The sequence below is a fragment of the Athene noctua genome, chromosome Z (genome assembly GCF_965140245.1).
Source record: "Athene noctua chromosome Z, bAthNoc1.hap1.1, whole genome shotgun sequence".
NCBI classification, from domain to species: domain Eukaryota; kingdom Metazoa; phylum Chordata; class Aves; order Strigiformes; family Strigidae; genus Athene; species Athene noctua.
In genome coordinates this window covers 30,943,494-30,966,169 of record NC_134077.1, presented here as the reverse complement: position 1 = coordinate 30,966,169, position 22,676 = coordinate 30,943,494, and the positions used below count along the sequence as shown (strand labels likewise).

At 38.0% G+C, this 22,676-nt stretch overlaps 1 protein-coding gene across 6 annotated transcripts in view; it reads right to left on the bottom strand.

Annotated features, from left to right (window-relative positions):
• SNCAIP (synuclein alpha interacting protein) overlaps positions 1–22,676 on the bottom strand; it is a 92,711-nt gene that overhangs the window by 64,619 nt on the left and 5,416 nt on the right. Inside the window, exon 2 of one of the 6 annotated variants that reach the window (XM_074932247.1) lies at positions 10,028–10,148. The exons of 4 other annotated variants lie outside the window; for them this stretch is intronic. The gene's annotated coding sequence lies outside the window, so the exon portion shown is untranslated. Of the gene's footprint in view, positions 1–10,027; positions 10,259–22,676 lie in introns of those variants that run through there. One more of the 6 variants, XM_074932246.1, reaches the window with a different exon arrangement.

Sequence of the window (22,676 nt, the reverse complement as noted above, 5' to 3'; positions counted from 1 at the left end):
CTCATTCATATTTACATCCTCTTCATTATTTCTAGGGAGAAAATTACATGGATATAACCAATAAATATTCAAGTGCATGACCTTGAGAATGTAAAGAGCAACACTGCAGCTCAAATAGAGCTTTGCAAGAATACCATTTCATGCATTCAAATGATGTGACAACCTAACATATTAGACTACATTGACACTTTTAAGTCATATAAGTGTTTGTAATATTACAATGCCATCTTGAAGAGCACTGTGCAACCAATTTTTATTGCCTTCTAGGGCTTTCAAAGTATTTTTTTCTAATTACATGAAATAACATTGTTTTCAATTACTTGTCATGCTCAGTGTCTGGATTGTCTATTACTGACTGAGCACCTCTCCTGTACTAGTTTGTTTTACTTTTCTTCCTTCTAAGCCAAGAAAAATCTATTATGCAAAGGAAATTATCCAGTCAAATTTAAAATATAAAAATATAAAGGGAAGGCTCAATAGAAGCAGAGGGAGATTTTAAAGAGTAAAGATGAATTTTAAATAATTTATTGTTAAAAAAAGAGAAAAGTTAATAGTAAGTCTTCAAAATTATGTGATTTGAGTGAAGAAATGAATTCTAAAACAAGGACTACCTTATTCCTTATCGCATTTATTCAGAAGTTTTCTTGAGTTTAAAAGTTCACAGCAACAATTTATAATAGTATGATACTTCCAAAGCAAGTCAAAATAAAAGCACTGCTTTTAATCACCATGCAAGTACCATCAGTGCACAAGTTACACTGACAGGACAGGAAGAAGGAATGCAGCAAAGTGCAACAATTTTCCAAGACCAAAAGGTGCTATTTTAAAAATTTAACTTCAGAAACAATCCACCTGCAGCCCTGACAAGGCACAAATACTGAGCCCAGTTCTGTTTCTAATTAAGTCAATGTACATTCAGCACCGAATTTAGGTAAGAATAAATTTATTTATTTCTGGCTAAACATAATCGAACTCCTCCTAGACATCTACCTAGAACTCAAGATCACATATTCATCCATATTGCTTGGATGATTGCTTGGAATAAAGCAATCTTATGGAGTCTTAAGGTAGGTGAGACAGCAATGGGCGCTTGCAGCCCAAAAGGCCAACGGTAGCCTGGACTGCATCAAGAAAAGCATGGTCAGAAAGTGGAGGGAGGTGATTCTGTCCCTCTACTCTGCTCTGGTGAGACCCCCACACTGAGTACTGTGTCCAGCTCTGGGGTCTTCAGTACGAGAAAGACATGGACCTGTTAGAGCAGGTCCAGAGGATGGCCACAAAGATGATCAGAGGGATGGAACACCTCTTACATGAATGAAGAATGACTAAGAGTTGGGCTTGTTCAGTCTGGATGAGAAGAGAAGGCTCTGGGGAGATGTTATTGCAACCTTTCAATACTTAAAGAGGGCTTACAAGAAAGATGGGGACAGAATTTTTAGTAGGGCCGGTTGCAACAGGACAAGGGGTAACCATTTCAAACTAGAAGAGGGTAGATTTAAATGAGATATAAGGAAGAAATTTTTTACGATGAGGTTGGTTAAACAATGGAACAGTTTGCCCAGAGGTGATAGATGCCCCATCCCTGGAAACATTCAAGGTCAGGCTGGACGGGGCTCTGAGCAACCTGATCTAGTTGAAGATGTCCCTGTTCACTGAAGGGGTTTGGACTAGATGACCTTTAAAGGCCCCTTCCAACGCAAACTATGATTCTATGATTTCAAAGAAGTCATGTGGAGATATGTAATAGTGTATGGTTCATCTAGTCTATCTCTACCCCCATGAATTGCACAGAAAACTCATCACACCTTGAGGTATTTTAACATGAAGTATTTTTAACAATTACAATGAGTGACACTATGTAGTCTGTAAGTAATATATATGTCAGGATGCACAGAGTGGAGATAAAATAAGTTTTTTAAGACATAGTTTCTCATATCTGTTGGGGGTTTTTTTAGCACACTGAATAGCATCCCACATAACTTACTGCAAAAGGAAATTGTTACTCCAAGGATGATACTGAGCTCCAGTAAAGTACAAGCTCTGCCATTACTATCTATGTGACAAAGACGTCACCCACCTTAAGGCAAGGAGTATCTCTTTGGCTGTTAGGAAGTACTTCCTTCTTTTCTAAACACTACTCCATTTAATGCTCTCATGAATAACCATTACATTTAATATCAAAACAGAGTGATTCTACTTATTCACTCCCAAAAGAAAACAGCAACCTTACAAAAAGACATCAATATTCAGGCTACTGAGTGGTCTGAATAACTGAAGAGTTGTTTTTACTGTAACACAACTTGAAAGACATCAGCTCACTACAAACTACTCCAGATTTCTCATAATAAAATCATCCTTTACAACCCACAGTTTTATAGGTCCTTTAAGAGTCAAGCATAAAGAAAACTGGACTCCAAGCATTCAGCCGGAATATATGTACTTGAGCATTCTGGAGTGAGGCCTAGAAAAATAAACTTGTTTGTTTCAATTAGTTGAAAAAAAATTGAAGGAGAAACCTTTGGAGTTGGAAATTAATAGCTGTTATTTTAGAACTGAAACAGCATACATGATTCAAGCACTGTATACAAGCTAATGAACTGTCTGCTTAACTTTAATGACAAGATCAAAACAAATAAGAGGTCAACTGATCTGTTGTAAAAGATATTTCATTGGCTGTATTTATTATTTATGTTTTTATTCCTTCTGAACTACTACAAGGCTATTTGCTCTTAATATGAAATACCCTTCAGTCATGCAAAATTAATATGCTTACTTCACTGTACTCCAGCTTGTATGACAACTGTTTCACTTATTTCACACCAGCTAACACTTTCTATGGGCTTTAAGACTCACCAACACACAGATCAAAACCAGACCAAACAACTTTCATCTGTAAATGACATATGTACATAAATGGAGGGAAAGACTGGACAGAAACTTCACTAGAACACACAGTAAGAATACATGCTGTTCCATTACCATAACTTAATTCTATAATGCCACAATTTTTAGTGATCTAGTGGCAACAGAGGCAGAGGATAGTTGCTGTACTGGACACCCTGTGTGTTATTTGGAGTGGAACATACAGTTGCCATCTTGCAAGAAAAGCAGGTGGTGGGGTTTACTCCAACTTCTAACATCTTAACTTTTGCATTAGAAGTGGAACCTGGTCTGGGTCTGCCACTTACCCACTTGACAACTCATGCCAGTAAGAAAAGCAATGCTTTAATTCAAGTACCATGCACAGAGGAACAGTTTCAACTGACTGAGTGCACTGCAGAAGCATCCTTTCCTCTCCACTGTGACATCTTGTATTACTTCTTGCACACAGGGACCACAGACTTTATTACCACAGACATTAATTGCTATAAGCTCATTCCTTATTTAGTAATTTTCCATATAAAAGAGATTTTACCTGTGAGGGAAGATAAAATGAAACAATGCACTGCTCATTCTTCTCAGCCACTTTTTGTTAAAGGGCATTAAACTAGTCAAGTGTGGAAAACATCCTGTAGCTCCACTTACTTCTACTGCTACTTTCATCTACTTACCTAAGCTGTGGAGTACTACTGCCTGACAGCTGCTGACCCTAAATGGACATGATCACTGCTCCCTTCATTTGTTTAAAAAGGGTCTTTAAATGATAAAAAGCTTCTACTTCTTCCTTTAAACTGTTCTATGACTATGTATTTAACCTCACATTATCTTCAGTTACGGCTAGTTCTCAAAAACAAATTTGTTTAGTCTTCCCACTAAACATCTTGTGACAGCCTGACTCTAAAATGACAAAGTGTTTCTGCTTAATGTAGGGAATAATACTACTCAAATCTCTGTAACTGGAGAAATACTAACGTCCCTTTGAAATTATCTACTTGGAAATTTAAAAAACAGTCATCTAGAGGTATACGAAATAGTTGCCAAGCTACGTAAAAGTATGGTGCTCTACTGGTATCGCTCCAGTATGAAAGGGCCACTTTTTCCACTCACAAAAAGGATCAGCATCTTCCCCATGAAATATACTTGATTTTCTCATCTTAAATGTTCTAATGGTTTCAAAAAAATGGACGCTTGAGGCAAACAGTGCACTTATAAGCAGAAATTTTAACAGCAAAGACTGATTTTAAAAAATATTTTCCATTAACAAAAAACAATTTTCAGAAAAGGAAAATTCATGTTCTCAAAGGAAAATCCATTTTCTCAAAGCAAAAACTGAAAACATGAGCAAAGACATTTTTTAACAGCTTTATATATCCTCAGAAATAACTCATAGATAGATTAACATTAACCCCCAAAATAGCACAGGTTACTGAGGTTAAAGCACAGAATCTTAGACTGGGTCCATCTCTTCCAGGATCACTTAGTCCAACCTCTCTGCTCATGCAGGGTCAGCTAGAGCAGGTTAAGAGCAGGACTGTGTCCAGTCAGATTCTGAGTATCTCCACAATGTCTCTGGGCAACCTGTGCCAGTGTTTGGCCAGCCTCACAGTAAAAAAAGTGTTTTCTTGTGTTCAGATGGAATTTCACATCTTTCACTTTGTGCCCTTTGCCACTTGTCTGTCAGTGGGCACCACGGAGAAAAGTCTTGCTACCTCTACTTCACTCTATTCCATCAGGCATTTATACACATGGGTAAGTTTCTCCAGAGACTTCTCCAGGCTCAACATTCCTAGTTCTCTAAGCTTCTGTTCACAGGAAAGAGGCTCTTGTCCCTTAATCCCTGTAACCCATGGGATTCTTCCACGCAGATCTCTGAAGAGATGTATGGACTAGTTAGTACTGGTGGCTGTTATGTTAACAATTACTTCTTTCTCTAAGCATTTATTTTCTATTATGCTAGCCTATAAATTCGTGTGAAACTAAATAAAAGCAAATGTTTACATTTCAAACACTGGTTGTCATAATACTAGCAATGCAGGATATCCAACAATGAGAACTAAATCCAAGGCAGAGATGAAGACTGATTTTGCATTTTATATGTTTTTACAGGTTGGCATGGTTTCAATATTTTTTCATTTTAGTAACCTTCTTATATATTTAAGTATTTATCAGAGAAAAGAAGAAAAAGGGGCAATACTGTTTAAAGACTTTTTAGGGTGTGTAGAAACAAAAATACCTATCAAAATAACTGTTTCTGTAAACATGATATAAACAAGCTGCAATTAGGATGTACTTCTCATTTCATTATGCTGCTCATTACGTCCAAGATATCCTGTTTGTTCTGCCTGTTCAAACAGAAGAAAAAACAAAACAAAACACTATTCATGAAAGCAATTTTTTACAGTGGTTCAAAAGGAAGCTGGAGCTGGTAAACACATGTTCTTATGGGAAATTGCCATAATCCTCACTATATCTCAGCAGGCTCTGAAAATATTTCTCACAAAGTCTCTTCTATAAAATCTAGAACATATGTATGACAGACTACATTTCATGTCCTGTGAAGGAACTTGCTAGATTAATGAAGAAGACATTACCCTTGCATTTCCTTTCAAATGTCTGCCTTTTGTACAGGGATTCTGCAATTCTTGTTTTCTCTCCTATTTTCATTATTTCTGCATTTTCATCAATCTGTGAAAGAGCTCATGAAAGTTCACATCTAGACGCGCCACTGACAGCATCTTACTGTAGGCTTCTAACACAGTATATCCAACACATAGTCTATTGATAAATGCATTTCATTACATTCATACCATTAAGCTCCTACCATTCTTCCAGGACAATTATCAGCGAAATCAATACAGTTGTTATTTTTTATGTGGTTGCTAAGAGGTTTTGAAATTGATCCTACAGGTTTTTTATTACTATTGACTGATACGTCAAAAAGAACACAAACAGATCAACACAGCTCTCTTACTAATTGTCATTCAGCTAAGTATCTATAAGCCATTAGGGACATGTAAAAGTCACAAATTTCTGGATGGGGAACACTAACATCAATGAAAATTTTTAAAAACTTCATCACTTGAAAAACGTAGATCACTCTTCACAATCTAAAATGGACAGCATGATTTCCTCAGCTATTTTTCCTTCACTAGTTCTTTTCTGAGTTTTCATCCTCCTGCATCAAATAAGGCAATTCAGGAAAAAAAAAAATCACACTATTTATGGAAATATACTGAATACAACCAGAGAAAAATGCAAGAAATATCTTGAACTTTTTATTCTAAATATAGTTCTTTCATATTCCAAATCAGATACCTAGCCATTAGTCTTCCAGAAGAGCTCTGTGATCCAGTATCACCTACTGTAATTATCTATTTTTACCAAAACCAGAACCAGTAGCAGCCAGGACTACTGTGTATGTTGTCTCTGAAAGCATGCATCATCTCCTCTCTCAACTGCTATTTTTTCCAGAGTTGTTTACCAGACAGATGAACAGGCATGCCTCATTGTCCTCCACTCACTGGAGCAACACTGACCTCTATGATTTGTGCAAGTTTAAATTGTATGTTTAAAAGACAGCACAGATGAGGACAGGGGGTGGGTGAACTTCTGCCCTGTGTAATTTACTACATTGTAAAAAGTGGATTTAGAAGTCCTCCATTTTGATTTACCTATATTTTACTCTCACTCTGTATTGGTAGAAATAGCCGCACAAAATGCTGGAGAGAGAAAGAAAAAATCAGACCTTTAATGAACATACAGAAATTTATAACCAATGCCCTCCAAGCTGAAGTATTACAGATGGTAAGGTTAGTTTTTTAAACCAGTGCTTTTCCTTCACCACATGCAAAAATATTGCAATAATATTTTTAACTTTTTGGATGTCATCTGGCCACAATGACTTGCTACTACAGTTTGAAACCAGACCACAGATGTCCTACCTCCTACTGCTAAAGTTTAAATCTATCTCTTGGGTTTGACTCCACACTATAAATTACTAAAACAAACAGAAAAACTTTTCATTTGCACTTCTGCTACTTTCCATCCAGGACTCTACTTTCCAGACAACTATTCAGACTCCCCTGCTCCATGACATGTGACTTTCTTAAAGCCCAAGATTTTCAGTGCTCTGCCTGAAGGACTCTAGCTACTTCTGTGGGTGTCACTGTTAATTAAGGACACATGGAGAGGAAATGAAGGAGCCAAAAAGCAGCCTTGTTGTCTGGAAAAACACCAGAATACATGGACATGGGTGACAACAGTAGGAAAATTTGGAGTTGGATAACAGGAAATGTTTGCAGCTGAGAGAAACAATCTAGCGCCTCTTGTTCAACATATGAAGAAGCTGAATGATTCAAAAATCAGCCTCAAATGAAAAATTGGGGCAATGACCTCAAGGTTTCAAAGGTAATGGAAAACCAAAAAGATTAAAAATTATGAGCCTACTGAAACTCTTAAAAACATATTTTATTTTTATATATTCTACTCAAACTTCACTGAACAAGAAGTCATTCATAGAGCTATAAAATGGTGTAGTGAGCTAGACATGACAGCTATGAATTTTAACAGCTAAGGATGATCAGATAGGACGTGGTGATGGGAATGAGATAAGAGATACACTTAGGTATTGACTGATTTGTAACATAAGTTAAGCTACTCAACAGTAGCTTAATTTTTGCTTCACACCAACTACATATCTATTCAAGGTGACAAAAGCCAAAACCAAATGGTTCCTATCTCTGGTAACTATTAGCAAATATCCAATTCTGATTCCTAGCCTCTAGTCTTCACAACAGAAATTATGCAACCATATCACTTAGATGACCTCTGAAAGGGACTGTAATTTAAGATACAGAAACTGCATGTCCAAGATGCTTATCATACAAAGACAAGGACTGAGCTCTCACCATTAAGCTATAATCTTCATTTCCAGTTTCCCCAGCTCCTCCACCTCCACTGATAGCATGTACTGCACTCTTGAACTCTCCTCTAGTAATGACTATTGGGCCCACCATGAACAGCTGTTACATATAATACAGTCTGTTGACAGGGATTATTGAAAGAATGTATGGCCAAATACCATCTCTTGTTTTTTCACTAAAAATTGTAACAACCGACATTTCTACTCCTAGCTCTAAGAGGGTGTAAAAGAATAAAAGTAGAAACTGGGAATACATCTATCTACTGAGAAAAAAAACAAAACAAAACAAAACCAAAAATGAGAACATTTGGCAGACAGCAGTTTAGCTTCACAAGCAAATATTTAGTTATCTGCAACTGACAAGTAAGCAGAAACACTGATTGGCTAGATTTGGTTTAAAATCTGCACAAGTTAGCATCAACGTTATAATGCTTAGTTTTTAAGTAAACAATACTGTCATGGAAAAACTTCTGCTTGTGGATAGTAGCACTATAATTTCTAGTTTTATTAACATAATTTTCTGCATCTATAAAGCACATCATCAGTCTTGGCACGTGACCAAGGTACAAGTGTAGTCACTTCACTGGGAATAAATGTACTTGGCTAGGCAGTGTTGTAAGACTGTTATTCCATTTTTTCCAGCAAAGGAATATTTCTTCTACTGCCTCTCCCCCACCACCACCCCCCCCCACCACCACCACCCCCCAAGCAACAACACTCTAGATAGGATCTGTCCTTGTTCCAGGAAGAGAAGATAGCATCAATATTGTTCAGAACAAATCAGCACCATTTGCAACCGCTTAAGAGATCATTCATTTTAAACCAGCTCCAATCTTTTCCATTCACTTCTTCAAGGTAAAGGGGCATTACATCTGTTGAACAGGGAGAAACAAGGATTTCCTGGTTCATATATCCTACTACACAGAAGAAAGTGCTGCCAATCCCAGAATTTGCATTGTGGAATACTGTCAAAATTTGGAACCAAAATGTGGTCCAGGATGCTCATATGGTGTTTCAATTATACAGATGATTCACTGATCTTTATCACACCCGTACAGTCTGAAAAGGATCTCTGGATTGCAATGTCAATTCAGCACTTAGTTGCTACTGATGAATATGACCTTAGGTTGCTTGTTATCTAGCAAATCTATCTTTCAAGAAGTATATTCTTGTTCCTCAGAAGTCACTTGTAACTCTCACAAATGCTCTCAGGAGATGAGATGATGTCTCACAATTCCAGAAAAATCCCGGTTGGGCAAAGAAAAGAGTACACCGGCTGCAGCTGTCAAGAGTCCTCTGCAAACTGGTGATTCAGGCTCATGTAAAATATGAACATCCCTTATGTCATCATCATCAGGTATTTTCTCTGAATAGCTGCAGTATCATAGTAAAACCTTATGTGAACTACAGTGCAAATACTGCTTGCACTGAACAGGCAGTTTATTCAGACATATAAATTTTGCAACTTTACCACCTTAAAAACAACATTGAGTTCAGAGAAGGCAGAATAAGAGGGGCAAGTGAATTCTGAATCTGCCTGAAATCCTGGATCTGACAGCATCTTGAATCCTCATAGTCGAGTTCTTGAATGTTCTTGAATGTTCTGTTTATGAAGAATTTCACCCATTTTGGCTATTCAAACACCCGAAGATCCATACATTCACAAGTGCAGATAAGCAGCTGAGTTTTGCAGCAGTACTGTTCTTTGTGGACTTGCATAAACACATCAAAGCCCTAAGAAGTGCCGGAGAGTCTTACAAAGAAAGTACTAAGGTTTATGGGAGAATTTTGACAAGAGATTAGGCATAACTGTAGAATCAAAAGTAGTAAAGACCATAATCTCTAATTGATAGATTCAAAGAGCCCATCACTAAAATACTTATGAAGCCACATTCTTCCCTGCAAGTTGACTCAACTATCCATTTGCCTGCAAGCTAGTTAAGGCTTGCACAAATTCTCTAAAAATGTAGCAAGACCTTTTAAGCAGTTATTCCATGCTAAGGGAAGTGAATCTAAGTCACATCTAAGTAAGATCTTTTAGGATCAGCTGGCGGTCTCATTACGACAGAAAATACTGTGGAATACTTGTGTATATATGGAAACCAAGAGTTCATATAACAAGCAATTCTACAGAATATCATGCTCTAGTACAGAATCTAAAATTCAGATTTACACTAAACAAGAAATAGGATTTGCTGCTAATGTAACTGAGATTCACCTACTCACCTGAAAACCACAGCTGCTAAATCAGCCAGTCTCCAAAACTGAACTCAGAGGAAGGTACTTTAGCCCCAGAAGTTATGACATATGTGCACTTTTCAGTTCAGAAATCTGAAAAGCTTCAAGTCTAGAAAAAAGCAAGCACTGATTATCCTCTTATGAATGACATTAACAGTTCTGTCATCAGCTGCGCTGGCTCCAAATCACCACCTCTCTCAGCCAGGACAGGGCACCACAGAGTACTCCACAGGGTTTGAGTAAGGGATCAAAAAAAATTACTATTGAGATAGGGAATTTAAAGAATTTGAGTTTGATGGTGCAGAGCTTGCGCCAAGATGAGGGGGCTATACGTGAAGACATACCAGGGGCTGACTGTTGCTAAGATATTATCTTCTGGCTCAAACAGAAGCTTCCTATTGTCCTTGAAGTAGTACAGAACAGCAATAGATCACCTCAAATCCTAACACTAATTGGCCTTGTGGTTTAGCTAGGAGTTAGGGAACAACTGAGGCTGCGCAGAAGAATAAGGTAAAAAGTTCATCAGCGAGGAAGAGGAGATACTTCATCTATACGACCCTCTCCCAGGAATTTGCGACCACCAAAGGAGCTCAACGCGCAGACGCAAGAGGAGGAGACCTAATTACCATGAGAAGCGAGGGGAGGCGGGGAAATATTATGTTTATGTATAAGCATTCTATGAATATGCATTATTTTGTAATATATAAGCAGGACGAGAGCTGCAAGGGGTGCGCATGCTTGTGGAGGAGCGATCCCCCATGCGCCCGGCGCTGAATAAACATACCTACTTTACAACTTAACAGTTGTGGAGTTAGTTTTTCCGCAAGTCACTATCTCTTTCTAAATATACACTAAATTTAGTTTTCAAAGTGAGAAAGAGAATGACATCCTTCACTATGTGGAATTATGGTGATGTAAATACCACATTCATGATTTTTTTACTTTCTCAGTTTTAAGGAAGCAATTTCCCTTAAAGCAGATTATTTATTATGTGGCCATCCTGGAGGCCCATCTCTAGGAAAATTGTAATCCGCAAATATTTTTAAAAGATTCTGTAAGTGCTGTATTTTTCAAGCATCCTGTTTGGTTTAAACCACTCCATTTATGGAAAAAGAATCTTTGTGTCAATCATGGTGAAACTTGCATTTTTCACACTGCAGTTGGAGATCTGAAATCCAATTAGGAAACATTGTATTACACTATACCTGTAGTTAAAACATCGTTTCCACTTCCTCCCCCATTACAGAAATCAATCTTAACATTTTTTCAAATTAGAAAAAGTGTTTTTCTTAATTTGGATTACAAACTGTTTCAAGAGGCCAAATTACAGCAATCGATTGATACGGAAATACTTTCTTATGGAGGTTCTAACAACATTGAATTTATGATTAATCACACTGCACTATCCCCATAATTAAAGCAACATCTGGAATTGCAGGATGTCAGCAATATGTAAAAAGCAGCTCCATTAACAAAGTCTATGAAAGGGCTTTTTCCTTTGCTTATTGAAACGGTGAAGAAACATAAAGGATATAGTACCAATGAATGGACTAGAAGAAAACAAAATGAACTGAACCAAAGGGAAAAAAAAATTACATATCCTATCAAGTTATGAATAAGACTAAATTAGACCAGAAGCACAAGTGAAACAATCAGTAATAAAACAGAACATGTACAATAGTGGGAAATCTGCCATTGATATATTTTGGAGCACTGAATGTACAAAGGCTCAACTTTAAATTGCACAGCTAGTAACTACTATGATTGTACCTCCTCTGTGCTTTGAAAATATTTTCTTAAGCAGAGCTACTCAAAGAAGTCTTCAAATACATTTGTTTTGAGTATCAGTAACTTAATGCTAACACCAAACCCCGGTTAAAATAATACACTCACATACAGATCAGGAGATTGTGTATGACATAACTTTCCATGAAAAATTACGATTGAGCAGAAAGATCAGGAATTAACAATTCTGTTTTTCAGTAATTTCAGAAACATGAAATCTGACCAGAAAAGCTTGCTTAACAAAGTAAGCTTAAAAGACACTCATCTTTTTTCTCTACTTCCTGCAAAATGGAAAAAAAAAAAACCACTTCTACTCCAAAGTGTGATTCCTTGGAGAAAATGAACATACAATATTTGCAATTACTAGGAAAAGCCCACTGCAAATTGAATTTATGACTTTACAAGTGAAAATACAGCAGCTGAACTAACACAGTCAGGTTGAATGTTGATTTTTTTAAATAACTACCTCCTATCCGTAAATTGTATGGCGGAAATAGATTTTATTTCATGTTACTTATCTGTTCTACTTGAAATACCAACGGCAATGGAGGAGGTTCATAAATGTGAATACTCAGGAGGCTTAAACGCATCATCGAGAACAGTAAAATGAATGGTTACACATCTGCAGTCTGAACTTTGAGATGAATACAAGGAAATTGTGAATGCGCATTTTTCAAATGATTGCTCCCATTATTTTCCACTGACTCATAACTGCTGGCAGAAAAGAATAATACATTTTAATATAGTATAGAGATTCAACAATCACAAATACAGAGAGTATATGGGTATATATCCATCTCCTATGCCTACATAATAATAAAGCTATAGGTTGTCATCTGTTTTTAATACTAAAACACCAAATAATTTATAATGCAGAACTGTAAAACATATATAGAACACTGCATCAATCATGTACGAGTACTAGTGCTATTTAACATTTCTGTAAAACCCCCATTAAACTTCGATTTGAGACGGAACCAAAGACTATATGGATCAAGTCATGGTTGCTTGGAACATTGAGAGACATAAAATGCTGTGCTATTTCATGTCAAGATTACTTGCAGTTCACTTAATTATTTCAAAGAACACTAGCAACCAAAATACAGTGCACTCCACATTAAAGCCAGTGTTATTCCTCCTCTTTAATTCAGGAAGCAACTACTAAACGACAATTGGGAAATCAAGTCCTAACAATGCTAATGTAAGCAAAGAAAGAGCAGAGCCTTGTGCAGCTATTCAGTAACATTGTCAAATAAAAAGGAATTAACTATGTGAATACTAACAATGTCTTGCTTTGCATTTTCACATTCTCTATCAAGCCTTATTACATACCATAAGCCATTAGTGAAGACAACCACCACAACCTGTTCTGTATGGAAAACACGCAAAAAAATGAAAATTCAACTGTTCTATCTTAAACGGTGTCTGAAAGTATAAAGCCCACATGTTGCCTAAAACCACTCCATATTAACGTAACACTGTGGTAAAGAAAAACCATGTGAGAAAGCATGTGTGGTACACACTGTCCTTACATTTACTTAGGCAAGACTTCAGAGACATGCATTTTTAGGAGACTTAAACATAACATTCAGGAAATTAATGGTTACATATGATTCCAAATCAACTTGAAAGCGATACATACAAATATGCATAATATTTTCCTTTAGCAACAGTTTACTCCAGGTATAATTTGAAAAGTACTGTGCCATAAAAGTGTTCACAGCTTCTCAAGACTTTTGGCAAAGGTAATGAATATTCAACATCTGCAGGGCTGTTGCAAGTTCATGAACTGCAGAAATAAAAAAGATGCCTTCTTTTGGTAGCCTAGTTCTTGTGTAAAAATCCAAAAATAACACACCCTAGTAACAGCATCCATGAGGAACCAGATACCTGGCCCCGAAGTAAGTCAGAGAAGCAAATGGCTTATGGCAACTACAACTGCTAATGTAGGCTCCAGCAGTTATGTTAGAATGAAATCAAGCATAGCAGAGCTCAGCCTTTCCAAACCACGCATTGGTTTGGGGTGAGGTGGGGAATTCTGTGTCAATGTCTTTAATAAAGCAGATGTGGCTCACTGAACTCTCATTTAAAGTCAGCAACTGAGGTCTCTCCTTTTTCCACTGAATCAATGACAGCAGCACTGAGGCCAGTAGCACTGGGGCAACGATCCTTCACAAGATTCTGCCCTCAGTACAATCAGTGCAATTAAATCATAGTATCTGACACCACAGTTTTGTGATGCAGTGCTCAAATCCTGGCTTTTGTTCGTCTCCTTAATGCCATGCATCACCCTTATTCACCTTATCTTCTGTGATGGCACTGATAATAGAAAAATGTGGACTTAATTTAATCAAGAAAAATGTGGACTTAGTTTAATCGGTATACCATTCCCACAAATCTTCCTAAACTGCTTTTTTCATTGAAGAATACATTTCATTTATAACTGTTGTTTCAATAAACCAAGTAATCTGAGATATCTTTGCTCAATATATTTCAAATGCTGAAAGCATCTTGTTAGGTCATGTTGGGTTTTGGGTTTTTAATTATTATTTTTAGGATGAGAAAAAGGCATTGTTCAAACACTTCCCTGCATCTTTCCTTTCCTCATTTAAATTCCGCAACCCAAATTCAATAATCATACATTAGAATTTCAACACCTTGTAGTCCCATAGTGGTCTGTTCAAATACTTTCAGAAATATCCTGGGAAAGAACTAATGCCAAACAGTACTCTCTTAAGTTCGTAAAATTTAAATGATGTATTTGAAGTCAGAAATTTAGAACTTGCCTCATTTACCTTTGCCTGCCAAAATATATATACTGCATTTAGTCCCATGATGATTTTTTGCTTCATGTGAGCTTTAATTATAAATTCAAGGGAAAACTCCTATATAAGTAACATTCCCTTCAAGGGTCACAATATGTCAAGTGTATCCACCATTTGTGTGAAGTCTATGCATTGCCTTGCTCATGTGTGGGAAGTCCGTTTTCTTCGCAACAAGGGCCTATTCTGTCCTCTATCTGCACTCTTTTTTTTTTTCTCTTTTTAAATTTTTGGACAATCAACTCTACTGTCCCATCCTTTCCACGCTGAAATTCACTAGGACATTCAATGGCTAAACTCTAACAAACTGCAATACTTCAAATTTCAAAGTGAAACTTCCCATTGATGCAAAGTGGATTTTATTCATGGTCAGGATTTGGGGCACCAGTGGGTACCCAGCATTGTACTTCCATCTCCTATGTGACCCAGCCTTAGGCAAGGCACATCAGATCATATATCTGAGCATATTGTGACCATGGACCAAAAAAACAAACCTTGAACTCAGAAAATCACTCACAAGAGCTTACTCTCATTATCACTCAGATCAGACCACTTTCATCTGAGGCTACTTGATGAATCACAAAAATCTGACTGTATGCATATATCACAGGTACTTACTTTTAAAGTAAACAAATACTATTAAAAAGCATTTAACAATTTTACTTGCAAATATTAACTTTTTTCATAAATATCAATAGTATATTTGGCATGATTGGCCATTAACAACTATTCAAATATCTTTATTTTGAAAAAACTAAATTGAAGGACAAAAACTTGACAATTTTGTATACCTTATTCGCTAGATATAGCCCATGACATTTTTTGCAAAAAGTCTTAGAAGTGTAAACTACTGCAAATTTAAGCATTGTCAAACAAGAACTTTATATTTCAGTTAAATTTTGGTGGAAACTGGAAAATTCGGTGAAGAACAGCTAAATTATTCTTCAGAGACATCTATGCCCCTGAGATCAGAATGCAGTCTTCTGAAACTGTATTTTTTCATTTGCAAAATCTGAAATACACTGCAAGTACACTTCTGCAGCTATACAATGCTATCCAATACGATTTGTTTAATATGGGCAGCAGATACAACCCAACATTAGTGCTCAGTTGTACAGGTACCAGTGCTCTTAACAAAAGTGTGGGATGAGATGATGGCAGAAATGCCACCTATAGAAGTAGTAATAGTTTTAAACTATTTCTAGTGTCTTCTGCCAGATTCCTAAAACCCTTTACAAAAATTGAATTACATTTTTGAAATATGTTAAAGAAATGAACATCACTACATCAAAAACTACAATGTTACAAAATTTATGCATGGGACATTCATTTGCTTGTACTGATTTTGATAAGGGTCTAACTGAAGGATCACACTTTAATGTTTTACAAAAGGGTATCTACCTCATTCAGGGCACAACCAAACCTACTCAGAAATATCAGGTGGCTATTTCCATTTCTTGTTTTCCCCTATTCAGCATTTAGCTAGTCTAAATCTTATTTATTTTAGTCTAAGGCCTATAGTGAATGAAAGATCATTTATTTCTTTACTGCTTTTTTAAGGATGCTCATTGGTATTGTCCACGTTTCACAAACATTCATTAATTCATTCATTCACAATCTGCATTACAAGATGAGAAAGCATTATTATCCCCATCCAAAAATTGGAAAGAGAGACAGGGACTTATGGGAAACCTCAGAAAAACAGAGCAGAAGTGCCAGGGTCAGGAACAACACATGGCAGTACGTGCCTATCTATCCATATCTTCAGACTGTATTGATCGCTACCAGAAGTAGGAGACTGCTCTCACTGCAGTTCATTTCTCCTACCTACCAGACATTAAAAGGCTCAATGTAGACAGCCTAATTGTTAAAGCATACGGTTTTTGTGGCTACCTCCTATATAATGATTTGTGTGATTCAAGGCCACCATCACAGAGGTAGAGACACTGACTAGTCAATGTTGCCTTGTCCATATTCATTATAATAATATCTCTTCTTTTTGCAGTGTTTCATAGAATCACAGAAGAGCTGAGGTTGGAAATGACTTCTGAAGGTCATCTGGCCCAACCCCCATGCTCAAGCAACACCAGCTAGAGCCAGCTACCCAGGACTGTGTCCAGGTGGCTTCTGAGTATCACCAAGGATGGAGACTCCTCCAACTCTCTGGGAAACATGTGCCAATGCTTGGTCACCCTCACAGTGAAAAAGTGTTTCCTGATGTTCAGAAGGAACCTCCTACATCTCAGTTTGTGCCTGCTGCCTCTTTTGCTGTCCCTGGGCACCAATGGAAAGAGCCTGGCTCCATCTTCCTTGTACACTCCCTGAAGTTATTTATACATATTGAAGAGATCTCTGCCTGAGCCTCCCTTCTCCAGGCTGAACAGTCGCAGATCTCAGCCTTTTCTCATATGAAATGCTCCAATCTCTTAGTCATTTTTGTGGCCCTTTGTTGGACTCTCTCCAGTATGTCCATGTCCCCCTCATACCAGGCAACCCAGCACCGGACAGAGTACTCCAGACGCGGCCTCACCAGTGCTGAGTAGAGGGGAAGGATCAACACCCTTGAGGTCTAATTGGACATACCTTGAGAGAATGCTGGACATACTCTGCCCAATGCCGTCCAGGATACAATTTATCAGCTCACATTCACCCTGGTGTCCTTCAGAACTCCACATCCTTTTCTGCCAAGCTGCTTTCCAGCTGGGTGACCCCAGCATATACTGGTGTGTTGGGTTGTCCCTCCCCAGGTGCAGGGCTCTGTACTTCAGTGCACTAACCTGAGGTTACTGTCAGCCCACTTGTCCAGCCTGCTGAGGTCCCTCTGGTTGTCAGCATGACCCTCTGTCAAATCAGCTGCTCCTCCCAGTTTTGTGTCACCTGCAAACTTGCCGAGGCTGCACTCTGCCCCATCATCCAGATTAATGATGATGTTAAACAGGACTGGACCCAGATTTGACCCTTGCGATATGCTGTTAGTCAGTGGTCTCCAAGTAGATTTTGTTCCACTAGTCACAACCCTCTGGACCTGGCCATACAGCCAGTTTTCAATCCACCCCACTGCCAGCTCATCCAGCCCATACATAAACAGCTTCTTGTGAGGATCTTACGGGAGACAGTGCCCACGGCCCCACTGAAACCTAAGCAGACACCACCCACTGCTCTCCCCACCATCTACTAGGCTGGACATTTCATCACAGAAGTTTATCAAGTTGGTAAAGCATGATCTCCCCTCCACGCTGACTACTACTGATGATTTTCTTTTCCTTCATGTGCCTGAAAATAGTTTCCAGGTTTAGCTGCTCCAGCATCTTCCCAGGAATTGAGGTGAAGCTGACTGGCCTGTGGCTCCCTGGGTCCTTCTTGCCCTTCTTGAAGATGGGGGTGACATTTGATTTCCTCCAGTCTTCAGGTAATTTTCCCAGTCACCACCCGGACTGGTAAAAGAAAGAGAGTGGCCTCACAGTGACATCTGCCAGTTCCCTCAGCACTCATGGGTGTTTCCCATCAGGGCCCATGGATTTATGTACGTCCAGTTTGCTGAAGTATTCCCTGTCCTGATCCTCTTCCACCAAGGGTACATCTTCCTTGCTCCAACCTTCCCCCCCAAAAGGTCAGTGTTGTTAGTAAAGATTGAGGCAAAGAAGGTGTTCAGTACTTCCAGCTTTTCCATGTCCTGTGTAACCAGGCCCCTAGTATCGTTTCTTTAACCAGTTACCTATGGGCCTCCCAGCTCCATTAGCAAATGAGCCAAGGATATCTGCTAAGCATTCCTGACCATCATGAAACCTGCTAAAAAGGGGAAGAGTGAGGACAGCATGAAGTGGTTGTCCCATTTTTTAATTTAAAATCACCTGACTTTGTAACCACCACAAATCTTTTAACTATTGATGTAATTTCCAATGATGGCTTTTTTTTTCAAGGAGCCTCAACCAAAATAAGATGTCAAGTTCTCAGTTTCCAGCACACAACCAGCTATTTGTGTAGAGCATGGTCCCTAGCATTATGAAGGACCACTCAGGGGAATGAGGAAGATTAGGTATGCCACAAGAGATACACTCAGCCTCTAGCACCTTCAAACTGTGAAGGTGACGCAGCTGTTCAGGAAAAGGATGAATCTTTTTCATAATGAAAAACCTTAAGCAGTGTTAGATCTCCATATTACAAAAAGATGTGGCTATTTACAATTCTGCTATTTCAGTTCCCTAAAATATTTTATTCTCATTTTTCATGTGGATAAGTGAAAAGAGTTAGATAATTTACTCAAGACCACCTGGTGCTAGAACCAGGCTGCACTGGTATGTGCTTGCATTCTTGTGCTCACCTTGGTGAGCCAAGGCTGGTATTTTTCCTCAGAAAGGTGGCAACAACACTCATAAGAAATACTTTTTTTAAAAAAGAACTGTTTAAGGAAAGTTGACGGAATATTTCATTTATTTCAGTTCAACCATCTATCTAGAAACAAATATTTTCTTGGCAGATAAGTAAGCTGCAACATTCCACCAGGCTGAAAAGCTCAACTTCACCTTACTCCTCTACAGGGTGTCTCATGTCACAAAAACATACGCCTTGTTAGAGTTTATTTCGTACTCCTCCCTGTTTGACAGTACTCCCTTTTATGTAAAATATTTTTGGGGCATGAAAAAAATGTCATGAATCTTTTAATGTCCTAAATTCAATTTTCGGGCCATGTTTTCTCCCCTGTCTTTGTTAAAAAGCATGAAAATTGCATAATAAAAGAACTCGGATACTTGACAGATCTTTTCAGACTACATACTTAGATACAGATCAGTTCTGCTGTTTTCTGCAATTTTGGTTGGCTGGCTAGTTTTTTTTAATGAGGAAGGGAAAGTCTATTTCTGAATAAAAAATATGAAAATCTGATGTGCAAGTATACTTGTTGTTGTCAAACTTTACTCTTACAACATAATACCTTAATTAGAAGCACATTTACAAGTCTGTGGAATAACAATCTGACCAACAAAACAAAAATAACCTTTATGACATCCATTAAAAATCAAATAAACAAAAAAAATCCACACAAAACCAACATGAAACTCTTAGTAGTGCAGGGCTCTTCCCTGAAACCTTCAAAAACCATACATACACACTGCTTCTTAAAAATACATTCAAATCCTTTTAATAGTTGGACTGTATTTTATACATGATAACCACCTTACCATCATTGCTGTTATTTTTCATATAATTCCACAATCTTTTTTTATATAGTTGTGCTCTAGATTCAATTATTTCATAAAAAAACATTTTAAAATGCTAACTTTCTAAGATTGTTTCATCAACCTGGTCTTTCATCTGGATTTTAACACTTGCAAAAATGTGTGGCCTGGATCTGGAGGTTCTTTAAGGCTGAACTTAAACTTGGAATAGAGACTATAACATGAATTTTTGCAGTGGCAAATTGCCATTAGTCTTTCCTACATTCTGTTGCCCTTTCTATAATTCCTTACAGAGGGGAATTAAATAGTGAAATAACCAACTCAAGTCAGTGGAAAAGAAAACTAGACTGTCTCGGTATAAGGGATGTATGCCCAGATGCAGAGCATCCACCATCAACGCTGTAGAGGTTCAGTGGGCATGCAGTCACAAATTTATGTCAGCATATGTAGGAGTATCCATGGTAGTGCTAATCTAGATAGCACAGATAAAAATAGCAGATGAAAGCAGGCTTCAGCATGGCTTAACAATCTGTCCAGAAGGCTTGGACAGCCCTATCTTAAGTCTAGGCTGGCATGTCTTCACATCATATATAGATCATAGCTAGTAGAGATCTGTTGGCGTGTCCTGCAATCACAGTACTCAGATGCAGTGTAGACACATCCAGAAATAGTGCTACTGTAGATATGTTAATCTTAAAACTGCATTTGCAGAAAGTAAAGCCTGGGAACGTACTGTAAAGCATATGGGACCTGATGAGGAACACATGCTGGAGAGAGCGTCCATTTTGCTAAATTGTATTAGATGGGATAATTCCTTTCCCTACACAACCTGCTTCTGTTCCACTCCTGGAGGACACTATAACCTGTGCTGGTTGGCCTTTCCTGTGTGGATTCACAGAGTCAGGCCAGATTAACCTGATCCTTCAGGCACAGCTACTCACCTTTACCATCTAATGCAAAGACACCGTTACACTCTACAGGGAGCTGGAGGCAACCACGTTATATGTGCATGGCACTTGTTCCTCTTCATAAAGTACTAACACTGGATGCCGAAGCCCTAACCCAAGCAGGCACATTAGTTATCTACTGTTTCAAGGACAGTTATTTCAGAAGAACATCAAGATACCAACAGTGCCTTCATCCACTACTGCTGCTACCAGGGGCAGAACTTACTGTGATGCAGAAACCCTGAAGCTAATAAAGTCCTTCAAATTCAGGACCTGCTTCCCTTAAACAGTGGTTTGCTGTACAGCTGAAACACTACATACTCTATTAGTTACAAACTACTACAGACACTACATCCTCTCAAGAATAGCTTACTACCATTTGTCCAGCAAGTGACCAAAGGGATTTACGCATGTTCTTAAACTATCTGCGTAATGAATGATTCACTCCAGGGAGTTTTTGTGTGCCTTTTGCTAAATCACAACCAGAAGACAAGTTAAGAAGGAATGCAGTTCTTCAGCACGCTTAGCTGCCTTATGAGGAGAGTATAAAGACACACAAGCTAGTGTTGACTCAGACAATTAAAGTTCTGGTAGGAATCAGATCACAGCAGCAGGGATTACATACGGCCAGTTTACCATAGGAAGAAGTGAGCTATTGAAATACTGGAAGTTTGGGAAGCAGAGATAGAAATCCAATGCTGCTTACTCTCTCTGTGGGAAACCCTGAGCACATGCTCCACTTAGCTGTCCAGACCTGGGCATCTCAGCACTCAATCACAGCTAAACCTCCAGTCACCAGGCAGTGGTGTTCAGCCGTTTCATCTGAGAGCCAATCCATGAAGTGCCTTCTTAGGCAGTGCAGAGGCAATGGTTAACTCCTCCCCATAGGGAACATCATGGCAAAGAGCAGAAATACAATTTCCTTTACACTGTTCGCTAATGTGCTTCATCTCCGACCCTCAAGAACAACTCTAAGGAGGTGGGTGAGAGTTTAATTGCTCTCTGATGAGTCTTAGAGAACAACAGCTTATAGTTGCCAGTTATGGTGTGAAAAACCTACCCATTAGATTGACACTATCGATGTTTTTGAAAGCACTACCAAGCAGCTGAGATAATTGCTAAATTGGGTCATATTTGTGTCATCAGTAGCAGATCCATAATGCTGAACAATAAGTAATGATTTTATATTAATCTCTCAGATATCAGTGCTCCCAAAACTCTGTTCCAAGAGGTGTTGTATTGAGCTGTTTGTAAACAGAGATTTCCTGAATCTAGAATTAAGAGTCAAGTTACCACCAAAAGCAGCATCATTAGCATTTATCAAAGCTACATGTACACTAACACAAACAAACATTAACAGAAACATATTTAACTAAATGCAAAACCTCTAACCATTAGGTTTTGGAACTGCACCATGTGCTCTGTACAAGTTTGGTTCTCTTTTAACTTGCAATTAATTGCTTTTACAGCATTTTTTCCAAGATCTAGCCTGTTCAATCATAACAATTACCGTTATCATAATTACATTTTAAAAAGTAATTTTCCTATGGAAAATTTAAAATGCCATCTGCAAATAACTAATACAAAGATGTATATAGAGGAATACAAATAAACTCAGCCTCTTGAAAATTATGCTATCAAGTTGCTTTAAGTAAATATTGCATCAAGATGTAGAACATATCATATTGAAAAGGAAAGTGAAAAGCTGAATCCTCCTTTTTCTAACCTGTTGCTTGTTGCATGGGTTCACTGTCACACTTCATTCACCTCTACCACAAGGATGACCATTAACTTACACATGAACAATCTTAGTCAAAGGGCCCAGGTACCTACAGTTCTGCAGGTATGAAGTAAAAAGCATTGATGGAGTTCAAGATTATAATATTTATTCAAAGTTGCTTACATTCAG